The sequence below is a fragment of the Pempheris klunzingeri genome, chromosome 23 (assembly GCF_042242105.1).
Source record: "Pempheris klunzingeri isolate RE-2024b chromosome 23, fPemKlu1.hap1, whole genome shotgun sequence".
NCBI lineage: Eukaryota > Metazoa > Chordata > Actinopteri > Acropomatiformes > Pempheridae > Pempheris > Pempheris klunzingeri.
The window spans coordinates 8,708,017-8,726,607 of record NC_092034.1 but is presented as its reverse complement, the minus strand read 5'-3'; the positions used below and the strand labels follow the sequence as shown (position 1 = coordinate 8,726,607).

The 18,591-nt window shown below is 41.6% G+C and overlaps 1 long non-coding RNA gene across 1 annotated transcript; it reads left to right on the top strand.

Annotated features, from left to right (window-relative positions):
* The first annotated feature begins 3,765 nt into the window (after positions 1–3,765).
* On the top strand, positions 3,766–4,597 carry LOC139222510 (uncharacterized). The gene is made up of 3 exons (XR_011585925.1): positions 3,766–3,856; positions 4,340–4,404; positions 4,495–4,597. It is a non-coding gene; the product is annotated as an uncharacterized lncRNA (long non-coding RNA).
* Positions 4,598–18,591: the final 13,994 nt, after the last annotated feature.

The following is an 18,591-nucleotide window of genomic DNA, read 5'->3' as shown; positions in this document are numbered from 1 at the left end:
CAACAACAGTTGCAGGAACAACAACAGGTGCTGCAACAACAACAGTTGAAGCAACAACAGCTGCGGCAACAACAATCGCTGAAGCAACAACAACCACTGAAGCTCCAACTACAACACCTGCTCCAACTACAATAGCTGAAGCAACAACAACAGCTGCCTCAACAACAACAGCTGCAGGAACAACAACAGCTGAAGCAACAACAACAACAGCTGCAGCAACAACACCTGCTCCAACTACAACACGTGCTGCAACAACACCTGCTCCAACAACAACACCTGCTGCAACAACAACACCTGCTCCAACAACTGCTTCAACTACAACACCTGCTGCAACAACAACAGCTGAAGCAACGACAACACCTGCTCCAACTACAACACTTGCTCCAACTACAACACGTGCTGCAACAACAACACCTGCTCCAACAACAACAGCTGCAGCAACAACAACAGCTGAAGCAACAACAACAGCTACAGGAACAACAACAGCTGAAGCTACAATAACAGGTGCTGCAACAACAACAGTTGCAGGAACAACAACAGGTGCTGCAACAACAACAGTTGAAGCAACAACAGCTGCAACAACAACAATCGCTGAAGCAACAACAACCACTGAAGCTCCAACTACAACACCTGCTCCAACTACAACAGCTGAAGCAACAACAACAGCTGCCTCAACAACAACAGCTGCAGGAACAACAACAGCTGAAGCAACAACAACAACAGCTGCAGCAACAACACCTGCTCCAACTACAACACGTGCTGCAACAACACCTGCTCCAACAACAACACCTGCTGCAACAACAACACCTGCTCCAACAACAACTGCTTCAACTACAACACCTGCTGCAACAACAACAGCTGAAGCAACGACAACACCTGCTCCAACTACAACACTTGCTCCAACTTCAACAGGTGCTGCAACAACAACACCTGCTCCAACAACAACAGCTGCAGCAACAACAACAGCTGCAGCAACAACAGCTGCAGCAACAACAACAGCTGAAGCAACAACAACAGCTGCAGCAACAACAACAGCTGCTCCAACAACAACAGCTGCTCCAACTACAACACCTGCTCCAACAACAACAGCTGAAGGAACAACAACACCTGCTCCAACAACAGCAACTGCTGCAACAACAACAGCTGCAGCACCAACAACAACCGCTGAAGCAACAACAACACCTGAAGGAACAACAACAGCTGCTCCAACTACAACAGCTGAAGCAACAACAACAGCTGCAGCAACAACAACGACGGAAGGAACAACAACAGGTGCTGCAACAACAACAGCTACAGGAACAACAACAGCTGAAGCTACAACAACAGGTGCTGCAACAACAACAGTTGCAGGAACAACAACAGGTGCTGCAACAACAACAGTTGAAGCAACAACAGCTGCAGCAACAACAATCGCTGAAGCAACAACAACCACTGAAGCTCCAACAACAACACCTGCTATAACAACAACAGTTGAAGCAACGACAACACCTGGTCCAACTACAACACCTGCTGCAACAACAACAACCGAAGGAACAACAACAGGTACAGGAACAACAGCTGAAGCAACAACAGCTGCAGCAACAGCAATCGCTGAAGCAACAACAACCACTGAAGCTCCAACTACAACACCTGCTGCAACAACAACAGCTGAAGCAACAACAACACCTGCTCCAACAACAGCACCTGCTGCAACAACTACAGCTGCAGCACCAACAACAACCGCTGAAGCAACAACAACACCTGAAGGAACAACAACAGCTGCTCCAACTACAACAGCTGAAGCAACAACAACAGCTGCAGCAACAACAACACCTGCTCCAACAACAACAGCTGCTCCAACAACAACACCTGCTCCAACAACAACAGCTGAAGCAACAACAGCTGCAGCAACAACAACAGCTGCTCCAAGTACAACAGCTGAAGTAACAACAACAGCTGAAGCAACAACAACAGCTGAAACAACAACAATCGCTGCTGCAACAACAACAACCGAAGGAACAACAACAGCTGAAGCAACAACAACAGCTGAAGCAACAACAACAGCTGAAACAACAACAATCGCTGCTGCAACAACAACAACCGAAGGAACAACAACAGCTGAAGCAACAACAACAGCTTCAGGAACTACAACACCTGCTGCAACAACAATAGCTGAAGCAACAACAACAAGTGCTGCAACAACAACAGTTGAAGCAATAACAACTGCTGAAGCAACAACACCTGCTCCAACAACAACAGCTGAAGCAACAACAACAGCTGCAGGAACAACAACAGCTGAAGCAGCAACAACAACAGCTGCAGCAACAACAACAACTGAAGGAACAACAACAACTGAAAGAACAACAACAGCTGCAGCAACAACAACAGGTGCTGCAACAACAACAGTTGAAGCAACAACTACAGCTGAAGCAACAACAACAGCTGAAGCAACAACAACACCTGCTCAAACAACAACAGCTTTGGCCCCCCAACCGACTTATATTGTTTCAGCAGACTTGCCAGCAGAACCTTTTTCAGATGATCTCAGAGACCCCACCAGCAGTCGTTTCACAGAGCTTGAAGAAAGAGTTATAAAAGCGGTGAGAACAATATCTGTCTCAGTGTTGTGATATGAGAAAGTGTTATAGCTGTCAGACAATTTTGCTAAGCTGAAACTTTATTTCAGTTAAATTTGCACGTCTGTTCAATTTCTTTTCAAGACAGCTGTGCTTGAAAGCTATTTAAGGTCTTTCAATGTTATCCTTTTTGCAGTTCAATGAAATATACAGAAGAATATTTGGTGAACGCTTTGACTTCTCCTTTGTGAAAGATTTCAGGTAAGATAATTTTTCCAACAATGGTTCATTGACTTTGTTTTATATGCAGGATTACTAAAAATGATTTCTAAAAATGGTATCCTCTAATGCTGATAGTCAATCAATCAATCAATCAATCAATCTTTATTTATATAGTGCCAATTCACAACAGCGTTATCTCAAGACGCTTTACATAAAGCTGATAGTGTACTTGACATTGCAAAAGAATGATCTGAAATGATTTATTGACACTATCCCATTACATTTTATGATACAGTCCTGTACCACCAACACGTGTGGATGGCACTAAAGCAAATGTCGGGGTCGTGTTCAGTCGGACAACTACTACTGCAAACCTCCCACAGAACAGTGAAGTTGCTCAAACCTTAGTTGAAGCTGTGAATAATCCCAACAATACCTTTAATGTCAGCATAAACCCCAACACAGTTGCTATAACAGGTAAGTAATCACAACACAGTAGTTTGCTGTTATCCGTGTGTAAAATATTTGATGCTCATGCTCTGTTTTTAAAGTCATCATAAATTTACGTTGCTAGACAGGATCGATAAAGATAGTTTTCAGTTTTGTACAGTTCAATCCATCCATTCAATAGAGTAATGAGGTATTCTCTAAACTACCTCGTATTCAGCAAGAATACTTGCAATGTAGATAACCTGTTATAAACTGTGACATTATTGACTTCAGATTGAGATGAAATGCTAAAAAGTCTACAAAGTCAAGTCTGTCTAAGCGTAATATGATGATCCTTAAAGTATATAGTACAACAGTAAGTTTGACATCAAATAATCAGAAGAAAGAAAGCCATTTTGATTTGGGCACAAATTCTATTTACTTACTCTTTACAAAATGTTTTTACAGCAAGTCCAGTACCTACAAATGCTGCACCTGTAACTGCACCACCTGCAACTGCTGCACCTACAACTGTAGGACTCATAACAAGAAGGGTGACTTTTAGATCTGCTCTCGACACATTTACAAATGACTTGCTGGATCCATCATCTGAAGCCTTCAAAAGTCGAGCTTCAATGATAAGAGGACAGGTAAGTGTCAACTGTAGAATAAAATCTGCTGGTAAACATATTGAATTATTAAACATATTGAAGGTACTTTACTGGAAGAGGAAATTTCACCCACCATGAAGGAGAACAAATACTAGCTGAAGAAATCTGAACACTACCCAGAAATTCACATGAAGAAACTTAATATTACTGTAAAAACTGAACAGATAACCTATTCTTTTAAACCATGTTCTGGTGCACATCAGATCAATTTGTTTTCTGCATTACAGGAAGAACAGAAAACACAAGAGAAATACAAACAGGAAAATTAGAGAGCTCATCTTTATGCTTACTAAACTGTCCACATATGTGTGAATGTATGAAGACAAATATAATATATCTTATATATATATATATATATATATATATATATATATATATATATATATATACACAGTTAAGTTTTCTAAGGCAAAAATAGAAGTAGAAAGTTTTCAAATACAACTTGTTTTTCTATCTCTGCAGCTCACACCTTTTTACCAAAGGGCGTTCCCTTCCTCCTTCAGGTCCTTGAATGTGGTCTCATTCAGGTAATTTCAATGATCTATTGGATGGCAATCTAGGAAAAGTGGCCTAAATCGGATATTTTAAACAATGTTTTTTTCTTTCTCCTTCTGCAGAAGTGGATCAGTCATCAACGAGTTTGACCTTAACTTTGCAAGAACATCTCCTCCTAATAACACTCAGATTGCGAATGTTTTAATCAACGCAGCTTCAAATGTCACTGGCTTCGACATTGAAGGCTCCATCAACGTGGATGGTACACGTAAGTAATACTGAGTGTTACAAGATTAAAATTTCAAAAATTGCACATTTGCATTTATTAAACTAATGTATCGTCCCCTTTTCTCCTCATTCACAGCTTCGAGTGGAGTAAGCCAAAAGATCAGTCTTGTCACTGCATCCTGCCTGGTACTGTTGTCATGGCTACTGTCAAGCCAGCAGTAGCATGATTGCTGATTTCCATTTGAAATGCCATCACTGGTATGAGCAAGCACTTTAGAGCCATGATTGTCTGAAGTGTTGTACGGCTTAAGAAGAATTAACTGACAGTGGACACAGGCAGCTTCAAACACCTGATCCATTCAGTCATCATCTGAATCAATATAACACTATCTAAATAATTGCACTTTACTCTATTAATATACAAATGCATCTTCTTTCACTAATTTTTGTGATATAGCAACATGTAACTTAGTTTTCTTGTTCAGTCTTTTTCACCAAACATGTTAATTCAGCTATATTGTAAATTACTTAAAAACATAAACTCACTCTCATCATTGTCTTTATTTTGAAATGTGCAGAGTGAGAAATGCGAGGTCTTTAGTATAACATGGCACAGCTCCACAGAGAGCATGTTATAAATGGAAAAAGTGCCTTAACCCTCCAGAGTCTTGGGCCGTTTTTTACTACTTTTCATTTTACCTTTGTGTTTCCCATTAAAACTGTTTAGATTGCTTTCTTTGTGTTTGTGTCTTTGACGCCCACAGGTGGTCCGAGACTCTGAAGAGTTAAATTAAATGAAGGAGCACAAGCAGCTCATAGTACGAATGCACAGAATTGTATCAAACATCAACATATTTATAATATATATGTCACAGCAATGCTCTATAAATTTTATTCAAAGTGTATTTCTGTAATTGTGCAGAACTGTATTCTGTGACCTTTCTTGTAATTTGCACAATTTCTGTCAAAAGCTTTACAATGATCAAAATAAAACTTGTTGTTGCTGCAACTTATTTTGAAAGTTTGGTGGGCACGTGTATCAGGACATATTTAATGTGAGGAGTCTGGTGCACTGATGATGTTATGATACAGATAAACAAAACTTACTGTAATTTCATATAATTAGATTTCACAATAGCATCATACAATCAGTTGGTCTCAGCCTTTGATGTGTCGCCAAACAGGTTTTTTCAAAAAGAGAGAATTGGGAGTGGTGCATACTTTACCTATGAGGTTCTTAATTATCATAATACTAATAGAGATGTGACGTTCGCGAACGAGTCGAGTCTTTTGAACGGCGCTTTTAAGTGAACGATGAGAACCGATTCGCAGTTGCGAGCCGTTCTTATATGCAAATTGCACTGCCTTCATGTGTCACCTGTGTGCCCCACGAATCTGAGTTGTCCACGCTGCCTTCATGTGAACGACTAATGACTTCTCCGAGTTTGAGTCATCCACAGCACGCTCCATTCACGTGAAGGCAGCTATAGATGCGCAGCATTAGGGGAGGAGATCTGGATCAGGGAGCAGGAGATATTAATGACTGAAGAAAAGTCATTTGTTATCGTTTCCATTGTTCTTATGTGGATTCGAGTCAAGAAGCTGAGTTCCTGTTTGTAAAGTAGTTCAGGTGTACACACACCAGGTAGTTTAGTACAATTATGCATTCACATTTGTATCATGTCCTAATTTTTATTCTAGTTTCAGATTTGATGGCTGCCCTATAAAACACTAACATAATGCTGATTATGCTGTGAATAGTGAATAAATAGGTATTTGTATGTTACCTGCTCAACTCTCCTCGTCGTGCCCCTCATACCACTGACAACCTCTTCCATCTCTCCATCTGTTGTAGCTTGTTTGACAGGGTCTGAGGGAGTATAGTATTAAAAGCTGAGCTTAAGTCCATAAACATTAGTATAACATTTAAAAGGTGTTTTATGATAAAATTAGCTGTAGTGTTTAGAGCATCATCAGTCCCTCTACAGGCATTATAAGCAGATTGGTAGATATCTTATATATATTATCTATATGTTTTACCACATTTTGTAAGTTCCCTACTATGATGAGGTCAAATGATTTTATCAGTATTGATAATCAGCACTACCAGTAAAAAATCACTATTTATTCTGTGGGCAAGGTGTTTTTGGAATGGGAATAGAGACAGGGTTTTTTTTTTTAATTAAAGGAATTGTGCATGTGTTGACCGAGAAAAGGAATAGGGAGCTTCAGGTTGGGGTCACCTCATCATAAAATGTTTTAGGAGGAAGAGCCAAAATACCATCAGGCCCACTGTCCCTTTTATTTTTTCAGCTTTTTAAAAACTGTCCTGTGGGTCACATGTCACTGTAACTGACATGTTTCTACATTCATCAATGCAGTTAATCCCTTCATAATCAAAATGTCTGTAGAAATTGTTATGCTTGCATGTTTTTTACCGGTTCATTCAGTTGATGCGTTTCGCTCTTCCCCACATTTGGGTCATTTCTTCCACGGAGTCCCATAGTTTTTTGTCTGTCTAGTCTCCCTCATTTTCCCATTGTCTTCCTGTTTTCCCTCCTTCCTTTTGTCTTGTGTGTGTGCGAGGGTGGAGCTGCCTCAAGATCACTCAGCTGCAGATCATTCGACGCCACACCTGACGCCCATTCAATCACCTACTCACATTATTAAAACCCACTCCGCACTCCACTCTTCGCCAGACATCATCAAGTGGTGTAAATGTTACAGCCAGAGCTCTAGTTTCCTTGTGTGACTTAACCTGAGATATTTATCTCTACTCCACTGTGCCCCAGGTCTCTTGTCTCCACCTGCCGTGCACACCGGGACTTTGTCTCCTGTTCCCTTTGCTCTCTGCCAGTACTCCCAGATCACCAGCTTCAACCTGTCTCCCACTGCTAGGATCTCCTCGTCTGCCGTACTAACTCTCTCTCAACAAAGCCCTGTTTTCTACCCAGCTTCAGCCTCCAGAGTCTGCTCTTGAGTTAGGCCCTTAACATTTTAAGTTCTTAGTTGAAAAGGTCTCTCTCACATGTAGACTATCTTGTTTCGCTTGTCTTAATTTGCCCTCCAGTTCCCTTTGAACTGCTTTCAGTTCCATTATATTGTTGCAGAAGGCTTGTTTTTCCATCATATGCAGTGTTTGATCTTAGGCTTGATGTGGTCTTAATTGTTAGGTGCATTTCAATGGTCTTTTTTGGTACTACGGTGTCTACACAAAAAGGAATTTACCATTATTTGACAACATCCCAATTTGTGGCTTATACCTACTCTGCCACACATTGGTAGTCTTCAAGACGAGTTTTCCTCTTTTAAGGACCTGAAAGTGGGAATTAACTGGATGGTGTTATGGCCTAAATTAAAAACAGGGTTTGTCAGCATTTGTCCAGTTGTTTGTTCTCAGGTTTCTCTTGCAAAATAGATCAAAATCGAGCTCAAAATAGAAATACATCCCTTGCAAAATAGTGTATATGTGCTTATAACCATACAATGGTGACACTAGAGACTGTAAGTAGCACTGTCAGGTGGAAAAGCAGTGCAATGTGTCTGAGAAAGTGTCGGGCTAGATGGTCTCTGCTGCTGGAATCTGCTGCACTCATGAGGTTGCTTTTGTTGCCAGCCTGTTACACGATGGGGAGAGACCTTTTTTTGTAACTCTCTTTTGGTCATGGAAAAAAATTAGAAAAAATCCCTGCTTGACTAATGTTGCTCACTTGTCCATCACGCTTTATACTTGTAATTATGAAATAACACCCGCATTCTGCACTAGTATGCTGAATTCTGTGACAAACAACTTGAATGCAATGTGTAAAACATTTTCCTGTGTTTCGTGGTAAATTATTACATATTCAATATTACAAAATGTGAGAGTTGAACTTTTTTTGATGAAAATGTAATGATGTGGTGCATTGTGAAATAACTAAGTTTTTTACATACTCTAGAGTCATACTGAAATTAAATTAAAAATTAGTTCAGTACATTAGTAATATCTTTCACTGGCCAAACCTTCATCAAGTATCACTGTGTTCCTCAGCTTCATAGAAACTGTAGTCAAGGGTTCACAGAAACATAAAAACTGCACAACACTAAGTGTTATACTGACAACACACACACACAGATCTGCCATTAACTAATAACGATTAAGTAAATTTTGATTATTTAGGAAAAGGGATGCAAATTGTTGCAACTGATGACCAATATGGAACAGAAATTCTTTTAGATTCTTTATTCTCTCAGTGTCCAATTATGGTATATTTAAGCAGAGAACAAGCACCACACTGTTTCACTTTATCTCCATTTTTCATATAAACTATGGCCTTTTTAAGTGATGGGCTGGTAATGTATCATCTATTTACATATTCGCACTGATAACTCCAAATTTCTGGTACAATATTTGTCCAAAATATGTTAAAAACTGATGTTAAACTGATTTTCTTTTCGTGCATTTCTTCCAGCTCTGTGCCACCTCTCTAAAACTCCGTAAATACTTCTTTGTCATGATCTGCTATAACACCAGTGGAGCTTTCTTCAGCGTTCCCATAGGGGGCAGGCACCTGAAACTGGTTTTGGAGGACAAAAGAAGGGAGTATGCCATGTTACTGAAGCAAGACAATGACAGATTGATAGATCAAAGTCTTTATCCTATGATCTAGTGTGCCATTGCTAAGGTGCCACAACATTTCTGTAATATTCATTACGTCTGAGACACGTCATTAACATTCATTCTGTTCCAGTATACATATACGCCTTAATAGATGTGGATGATCACATAAAGTGAGAGGTTTGTAATGTCACAAATTTGAGCTGTACTGAATTAAGACACACTGAAAGCTTGAACAAAGAAAATTTTCATCTTGTACTTTTTCATTTTGGGTAAGTACCTCTGTAAATCTATACACTTTTGTACATTTATCTCATACTTTTATTTTCTATTGAACAAACAAATATATTATTAATCTGTCTTTATTATAGGATCTGTTCATGAATTTCTGTTTTATAAGAGCACAGACCTCTGCCAAGATGAATAATTATTCATGTGTTGGATCCAGATGTACTCCAAAATTGAATGAGTTTTGTGTTGGCCCGGGCATGTTCCATTTAAGTTTCATGAACACCATGAAAAATTAAAATGTGATTTTTATTTTTATTATAGGTTCTTGTATTTATCTCCTCCATCCTTCTCCATTGTGGCGTCAGAGGTCAGAGTTAGCTTGTAGCACCCCTGCATTAATAAAAATCAAAAACATTTCAGCCTGATTGATACTGAACAGTTGCATAGATTAAGTCTTTCAGGTGGTTAAAGAGCAGTCACCTCATTTAGTGTACCTGTCTGCCTAATATTCTGCTTGAAATGCATATTCAAGATAAGATTTAATAGAGAAGATGAGTATGTAGACACTATGAAATGAACATGAAAAATCAGATGCAAAACTATGTGTCAGTATTTTGCATTGGCTTTAGGAGACTGAAATAGAGTCTTGTGGGGGGAAATGGGGCTTTTTCCACAAATAAATGAGAGCCACTCACCCCAGTGACTTGAATTCATATAAGTGGTAATCTTCCAATTGTTGGAGGATTCTTTTGAAAGGAATTGTTGTATGTAGATGTCCTAATGTAGTCCATAGGACACTGACATTTTGTCAATTGTCAGCAAGTTCAGTGTGGTAATTACAACTACTTTTGTCTGCCATTGGATTTTTTTATGGTTTCACTCTCTTTAGAGGTTTTAAAAGTGGTCTTATGAAGAGAGGGTTAAGGAAGGGGACCATGTAAAGTGTATTAAAGGCTGATGGCAAAAAATACATAAAGATATACACGGAACAAAATGATTCACATAAAGTATGAATTTGTAATTACTGGTATCTATTTAAGATGGTTTTACTAAATTGTATGCTCACAGGGATTCCAACTTTAACATTATAGATAAAGCTGTTAGAAAGTAGTAGCTTGTTAACAGAGTGCAAAAGGTTTCAAAATGGTGATTCTGTGAGTAAGTCTTGTTCAATTTTATAGATTCAAAAGAAGAAAGGATGGGTGTCAAGGAGATCATATCAGTCTTCTTCATTCTAATAGGTAAGCTGGGTGATGTTTGCCTTAATACTGTCTTGATGACAAATTTGCAGGAAATACAACATAAAGTTCAGGCGGACTTCTTTCCTGCCCCATAGTGGTTATTTTTATACAATAGTAAAACAACACGTAACTTATACTTGGTGAACCATTTTAATTCTTTACTCATATACAGGCAATATATTTTAATCTATGTATTATGTGACAAATATTTAATCGGCTGCAGCAGAACAACAGAAAGTTTTTGTAAATGTACTCTGTCTTTGTTTGTCTGAAGCAACAACAACAGCTGCAGGAACAACTACAGCTGAAGCAACAACAACAACCGCTGAAGTAACAACAACAACAGGTGCTGCAACAACAACAGCTGCAGCAACAACAGGTGCTGCAACAACAACAGTTGAAGCAACAACAACAGCTGAAGCAACAACAACAGCTGCTCCAACTACATCATATGTAGCAACAACAACAGCTGCAGCAACAACAACAGCTGAAGCTACAACAACAGCTGAAGCAACAACAACACCTGTTCCGACAACAACACCTGTTCCGACAACAACAGCTGAAGCAACAACAACAGCTGAAGCAACAACAACACCTGCTTCAACTTCATCATATGTAGCAACAACAACAGCTGCAGCAACAACAACAGCTGAAGCTACAACAACAGCTGAAGCAACAACAACACCTGTTCCGACAACAACAGCTGAAGCAACAACAACTGCTGAAGCAACAACAACTGCTGAAGCAACAACAACACCTGCCCCAACTACATTATATGTAGCAACAACAACAGTTGAAGCAACAACGACAACTGAAGGAACAACAACAGCTGAAGCAACAACAACAGGTGTTGCAACAACAACAGTTGAAGCAACAACAACTGCTGAAGCAACAACAACTGCTGAAGCAACAACAACACCTGCTCCAACTACATCATATGTAGCAACAACAACAGCTGCAGCAACAACAACAGCTGAAGCTACAACAACAGCTGAAGCAACAACAACACCTATTCCGACAACAACAGCTGAAGCAACAACAACTGCTGAAGCAACAACAACTGCTGAAGCAACAACAACACCTGCCCCAACTACATCATATGTAGCAACAACAACAGCTGCAGCAACAACAACACCTGCTCCAACAACAACACCTGCTCCAACTACATCATATGTAGCAACAACAACAGCTGCAGCAACAACAACAGCTGAAGCTACAACAACAGCTGAAGCAACAACAACACCTATTCCGACAACAACAGTTGAAGCAACAACAACAGCTGAAGGAACAACAACAGCTGCTCCAACTACATCATATGTAGCAACAACAACAGCTGCAGCAACAACAACAGCTGAAGCTACAACAACAGCTGAAGCAACAACAACACCTGTTCCGACAACAACAGCTGAAGCAACAACAACTGCTGAAGCAACAACAACACCTGCCCCAACTACATCATATGTAGCAACAACAACAGCTGCAGCAACAACAACAGCTGAAGCAACAACAACAGGTGTTGCAACAACAACAGTTGAAGCAACAACAACTGCTGAAGCAACAACAACAGCTGCTCCAACTACATCATATGTAGCAACAACAACAGCTGCAGCAACAACAACAGCTGAAGCTACAACAACAGCTGAAGCAACAACAACACCTGTTCCGACAACAACAGCTGAAGCAACAACAACAGCTGAAGCAACAACAACACCTGCCCCAACTACATTATATGTAGCAACAACAACAGCTGCAGCAACAACAACAGCTGAAGCAACAACAACACCTGTTCCGACAACAACAGCTGAAGCAACAACAACAGCTGAAGCAACAACAACACCTGCCCCAATTACATTATATGTAGCAACAACAACAGCTGCAGCAACAACAACAGCTGAAGCTACAACAACAGCTGAAGCAACAACAACACCTGTTCCGACAACAACACCTGTTCCGACAACAACAGCTGAAGCAACAACAACACCTGCCCCAACTACATTATATGTAGCAACAACAACAGTTGAAGCAACAACGACAACTGAAGGAACAACAACAGCTGCAGCAACAACAACAGGTGTTGCAACAACAACAGTTGAAGCAACAACAACTGCTGAAGCAACAACAACAGCTGCTCCAACTACATCATATGTAGCAACAACAACAGCTGCAGCAACAACAACAGCTGAAGCTACAACAACAGCTGAAGCAACAACAACACCTGTTCCGACAACAACAGCTGAAGCAACAACAACTGCTGAAGCAACAACAACACCTGCCCCAACTACATCATATGTAGCAACAACAACAGCTGCAGCAACAACAACAGCTGAAGCAACAACAACAGGTGTTGCAACAACAACAGTTGAAGCAACAACAACTGCTGAAGCAACAACAACAGCTGCTCCAACTACATCATATGTAGCAACAACAACAGCTGCAGCAACAACAACAGCTGAAGCTACAACAACAGCTGAAGCAACAACAACACCTGTTCCGACAACAACAGCTGAAGCAACAACAACAGCTGAAGCAACAACAACACCTGCCCCAACTACATTATATGTAGCAACAACAACAGCTGCAGCAACAACAACAGCTGAAGCAACAACAACACCTGTTCCGACAACAACAGCTGAAGCAACAACAACAGCTGAAGCAACAACAACACCTGCCCCAACTACATTATATGTAGCAACAACAACAGCTGCAGCAACAACAACAGCTGAAGCTACAACAACAGCTGAAGCAACAACAACACCTGTTCCGACAACAACACCTGTTCCGACAACAACAGCTGAAGCAACAACAACACCTGCCCCAACTACATTATATGTAGCAACAACAACAGTTGAAGCAACAACGACAACTGAAGGAACAACAACAACAGCTGAAGCAACAACAACAGGTGTTGCAACAACAACAGTTGAAGCAACAACAACTGCTGAAGCAACAACAACTGCTGAAGCAACAACAACACCTGCTTCAACTACATCATATGTAGCAACAACAACAGCTGCAGCAACAACAACAGCTGAAGCTACAACAACAGCTGAAGCAACAACAACACCTGTTCCGACAACAACAGCTGAAGCAACAACAACTGCTGAAGCAACAACAACTGCTGAAGCAACAACAACACCTGCCCCAACTACATTATATGTAGCAACAACAACAGTTGAAGCAACAACGACAACTGAAGGAACAACAACAGCTGAAGCAACAACAACAGGTGTAGCAACAACAACAGTTGAAGCAACAACAACTGCTGAAGCAACAACAACTGCTGAAGCAACAACAACACCTGCTCCAACTACATCATATGTAGCAACAACAACAGCTGCAGCAACAACAACAGCTGAAGCTACAACAACAGCTGAAGCAACAACAACACCTATTCCGACAACAACAGCTGAAGCAACAACAACTGCTGAAGCAACAACAACACCTGCCCCAACTACATCATATGTAGCAACAACAACAGCTGCAGCAACAACAACACCTGCTCCAACTACAACACCTGCTGCAACAACAACAGCTGAAGCAACAACAACACCTGCCCCAACTACATTATATGTAGCAACAACAACAGTTGAAGCAACAACGACAACTGAAGGAACAACAACAGGTGTTGCAACAACAACTGCTGAAGCAACAACAACAGCTGCTCCAACTACATCATATGTAGCAACAACAACAGCTGCAGCAACAACAACAGCTGAAGCTACAACAACAGCTGAAGCAACAACAACACCTGTTCCGACAACAACAGCTGAAGCAACAACAACTGCTGAAGCAACAACAACACCTGCCCCAACTACATCATATGTAGCAACAACAACAGCTGCAGCAACAACAACAGCTGAAGCTACAACAACAACTGAAGCAACAACAACACCTGTTCCGACAACAACAGCTGAAGCAACAACAGCTGAAGCTACAACAGCTGAAGCAACAACAACACCTGTTCCGACAACAACAGCTGAAGCAACAACACCTGCCCCAACTACATTATATGTAGCAACAACAACAGCTGCTCCAACAACAACAGCTGAAGCAACAACAACACCTGTTCCGACAACAACACCTGTTCCGACAACAACAGCTGAAGCAACAACAACAGCTGAAGCGACAACAACACCTGCCCCAACTACATTATATTTAGCAACAACAACAGCTGCAGCAACAACAACAGCTGAAGCTACAACAACAGCTGAAGCAACAACAACAACTGTTCCGACAACAACACCTGTTCCGACAACAACTGCTGAAGCAACAACAACACCTGCCCCAACTACATTATATGTAGCAACAACAACAGTTGAAGCAACAACGACAACTGAAGGAACAACAACAGCTGAAGCAACAACAACAGGTGTTGCAACAACAACAGTTGAAGCAACAACAACTGCTGAAGCAACAACAACTGCTGAAGCAACAACAACACCTGCTCCAACTACATCATATGTAGCAACAACAACAGCTGCAGCAACAACAGCTGAAGCTACAACAACAGCTGAAGCAACAACAACACCTGTTCCGACAACAACACCTGTTCCGACAACAACAGCTGAAGCAACAACAACACCTGCCCCAACTACATTATATGTAGCAACAACAACAGTTGAAGCAACAACGACAACTGAAGGAACAACAACAGCTGAAGCAACAACAACAGGTGTTGCAACAACAACAGTTGAAGCAACAACAACTGCTGAAGCAACAACAACACCTGCTCCAACTACATCATATGTAGCAACAACAACAGCTGCAGCAACAACAACAGCTGAAGCTACAACAACAGCTGAAGCAACAACAACACCTATTCCGACAACAACAGCTGAAGCAACAACAACTGCTGAAGCAACAACAACACCTGCCCCAACTACATCATATGTAGCAACAACAACAGCTGCAGCAACAACAACACCTGCTCCAACTACAACACCTGCTGCAACAACAACAGCTGAAGCTACAACAACAGCTGCTCCAACAACAACAGCTGCTCCAACTACAACAGCTGCAGCAACAACAACAACTGAAGCAACAACAACAGCTGAAGGAACAACAACAGCTGAAGCAACAACAACAACAGCTGAAGCAACAACAACACCTGCTCCAACAACAACACCTGCTCCAACAACAACACCTGCTCCAACAACAACAGCTGCAGGAACAACAACAACTGAAGGAATAACAACAGCTGAAGCAACAACAACAGGTGCTGCAACAACAACAGCTGCAGCATCAACAACAACGGAAAGAACAACAACAGCTGCAGCAACAACAGGTGCTGCAACAACAACAGTTGAAGCAACAACGACAACTGAAGGAACAACAACAGCTGAAGCAACAACAACAGGTGAAGCAACAACAACAGGTGTTGCAACAACAACAGTTGAAGCAACAACAACTGCTGAAGCAACAACAACTGCTGAAGCAACAACAACACCTGCTCCAACTACATCATATGTAGCAACAACAACAGCTGCAGCAACAACAACAGCTGAAGCTACAACAACAGCTGAAGCAACAACAACACCTATTCCGACAACAACAGCTGAAGCAACAACAACTGCTGAAGCAACAACAACTGCTGAAGCAACAACAACACCTGCTCCAACTACATCATATGTAGCAACAACAACAGCTGCAGCAACAACAACAGCTGAAGCAACAACAACACCTGTTCCGACAACAACACCTGTTCCGACAACAACAGCTGCTTCAACTACAACACCTGCTGCAACAACAACAGCTGAAGCAACGACAACACCTGCTCCAACTACAACACTTGCTCCAACTACAACACATGCTGCAACAACAACACCTGCTCCAACAACAACAGCTGCAGCAACAACAACAGCTGAAGCAACAACACCTGCTCCAACAACAACAGCTGAGCCAATGACAACACCTGCTACAACAACAACACCTCCAGCAACAACAACAGCTGCTCCAACTACAACACCTGCTCCAACTACAACAGCTGAAGCAACAACAACAGCTGCAGCAACAACAACAGCTGCAGAAACAACAACAACTGAAGGAACAACAACAGCTGAAGCTACAACAATAGCTGAAGCAACAACAACAGCTGAAGCAACAACAACAGCTGCAGCAACAACAACAGCTGCAGAAACAACAACAACTGAAGGAACAACAACAGCTGAAGCTACAACAACAGCTGAAGCTACAACAACAGCTGAAGCAACAACAACAGCTGCAGGAACAACAACAGCTGAAGCAACAACAACAGGTGCTGCAACAACAACAGTTGAAGCAACAACAACAGCTGAAGCAACAACAACAACTGAAGGAACAACAACAGCTGAAGCAACAACAACAGGTGTTGCAACAACAACAGTTGAAGCAACAACAACTGCTGAAGCAACAACAACACCTGCTCCAACTACATCACATGTAGCAACAACAACAGCTGCTCCAACAACAACAACTGCTTCAACTACAACACCTGCTGCAACAACAGCTGAAGCAACGACAACACCTGCTCCAACTACAACACCTGCTCCAACTACAACACGTGCTGGAACAACACCTGCTCCAACAACAACAACTGCTTCAACTACAACACCTGCTGCAACAACAACAGCTGAAGCAACGACAACACCTGCTCCAACTACAACACTTGCTCCAACTACAACACATGCTGCAACAACAACACCTGCTCCAACAACAACAACAGCTGAAGCAACAACACCTGCTCCAACAACAACAGCTGAGCCAATGACAACACCTGCTACAACAACAACACCTCCAGCAACAACAACAGCTGCTCCAACTACAACACCTGCTCCAACTACAACAGCTGAAGCAACAACAACAGCTGCAGCAACAACAACAGCTGCAGAAACAACAACAACTGAAGGAACAACAACAGCTGAAGCTACAACAATAGCTGAAGCAACAACAACAGCTGAAGCAACAACAACAGCTGCAGCAACAACAACAGCTGCAGAAACAACAACAACTGAAGGAACAACAACAGCTGAAGCTACAACAACAGCTGAAGCTACAACAACAGCTGAAGCAACAACAACAGCTGCAGGAACAACAACAGCTGAAGCAACAACAACAGGTGCTGCAACAACAACAGTTGAAGCAACAACAACAGCTGAAGCAACAACAACAACTGAAGCAACAACAACAGCTGAAGCAACAACAACAGGTGTTGCAACAACAACAGTTGAAGTAACAACAACTGCTGAAGCAACAACAACACCTGCTCCAACTACATCACATGTAGCAACAACAACAGCTGCTCCAACAACAACAACTGCTTCAACTACAACACCTGCTGCAACAACAGCTGAAGCAACGACAACACCTGCTCCAACTACAACACCTGCTCCAACTACAACACGTGCTGGAACAACACCTGCTCCAACAACAACAACTGCTTCAACTACAACACCTGCTGCAACAACAACAGCTGAAGCAACGACAACACCTGCTCCAACTACAACACTTGCTCCAACTACAACACATGCTGCAACAACAACACCTGCTCCAACAACAACAGCTGCAGCAACAACAACAGCTGAAGCAACAACACCTGCTCCAACAACAACAGCTGAGCCAATGACAACACCTGCTACAACAACAACACCTCCAGCAACAACAACAGCTGCTCCAACTACAACACCTGCTCCAACTACAACAGCTGAAGCAACAACAACAGCTGCAGCAACAACAACAGCTGCAGAAACAACAACAACTGAAGGAACAACAACAACTGAAGCTACAACAATAGCTGAAGCAACAACAACAGCTGAAGCAACGACAACACCTGCTCCAACTACAACACTTGCTCCAACTACAACACATGCTGCAACAACAACACCTGCTCCAACAACAACAACAGCTGAAGCAACAACACCTGCTCCAACAACAACAGCTGAGCCAAT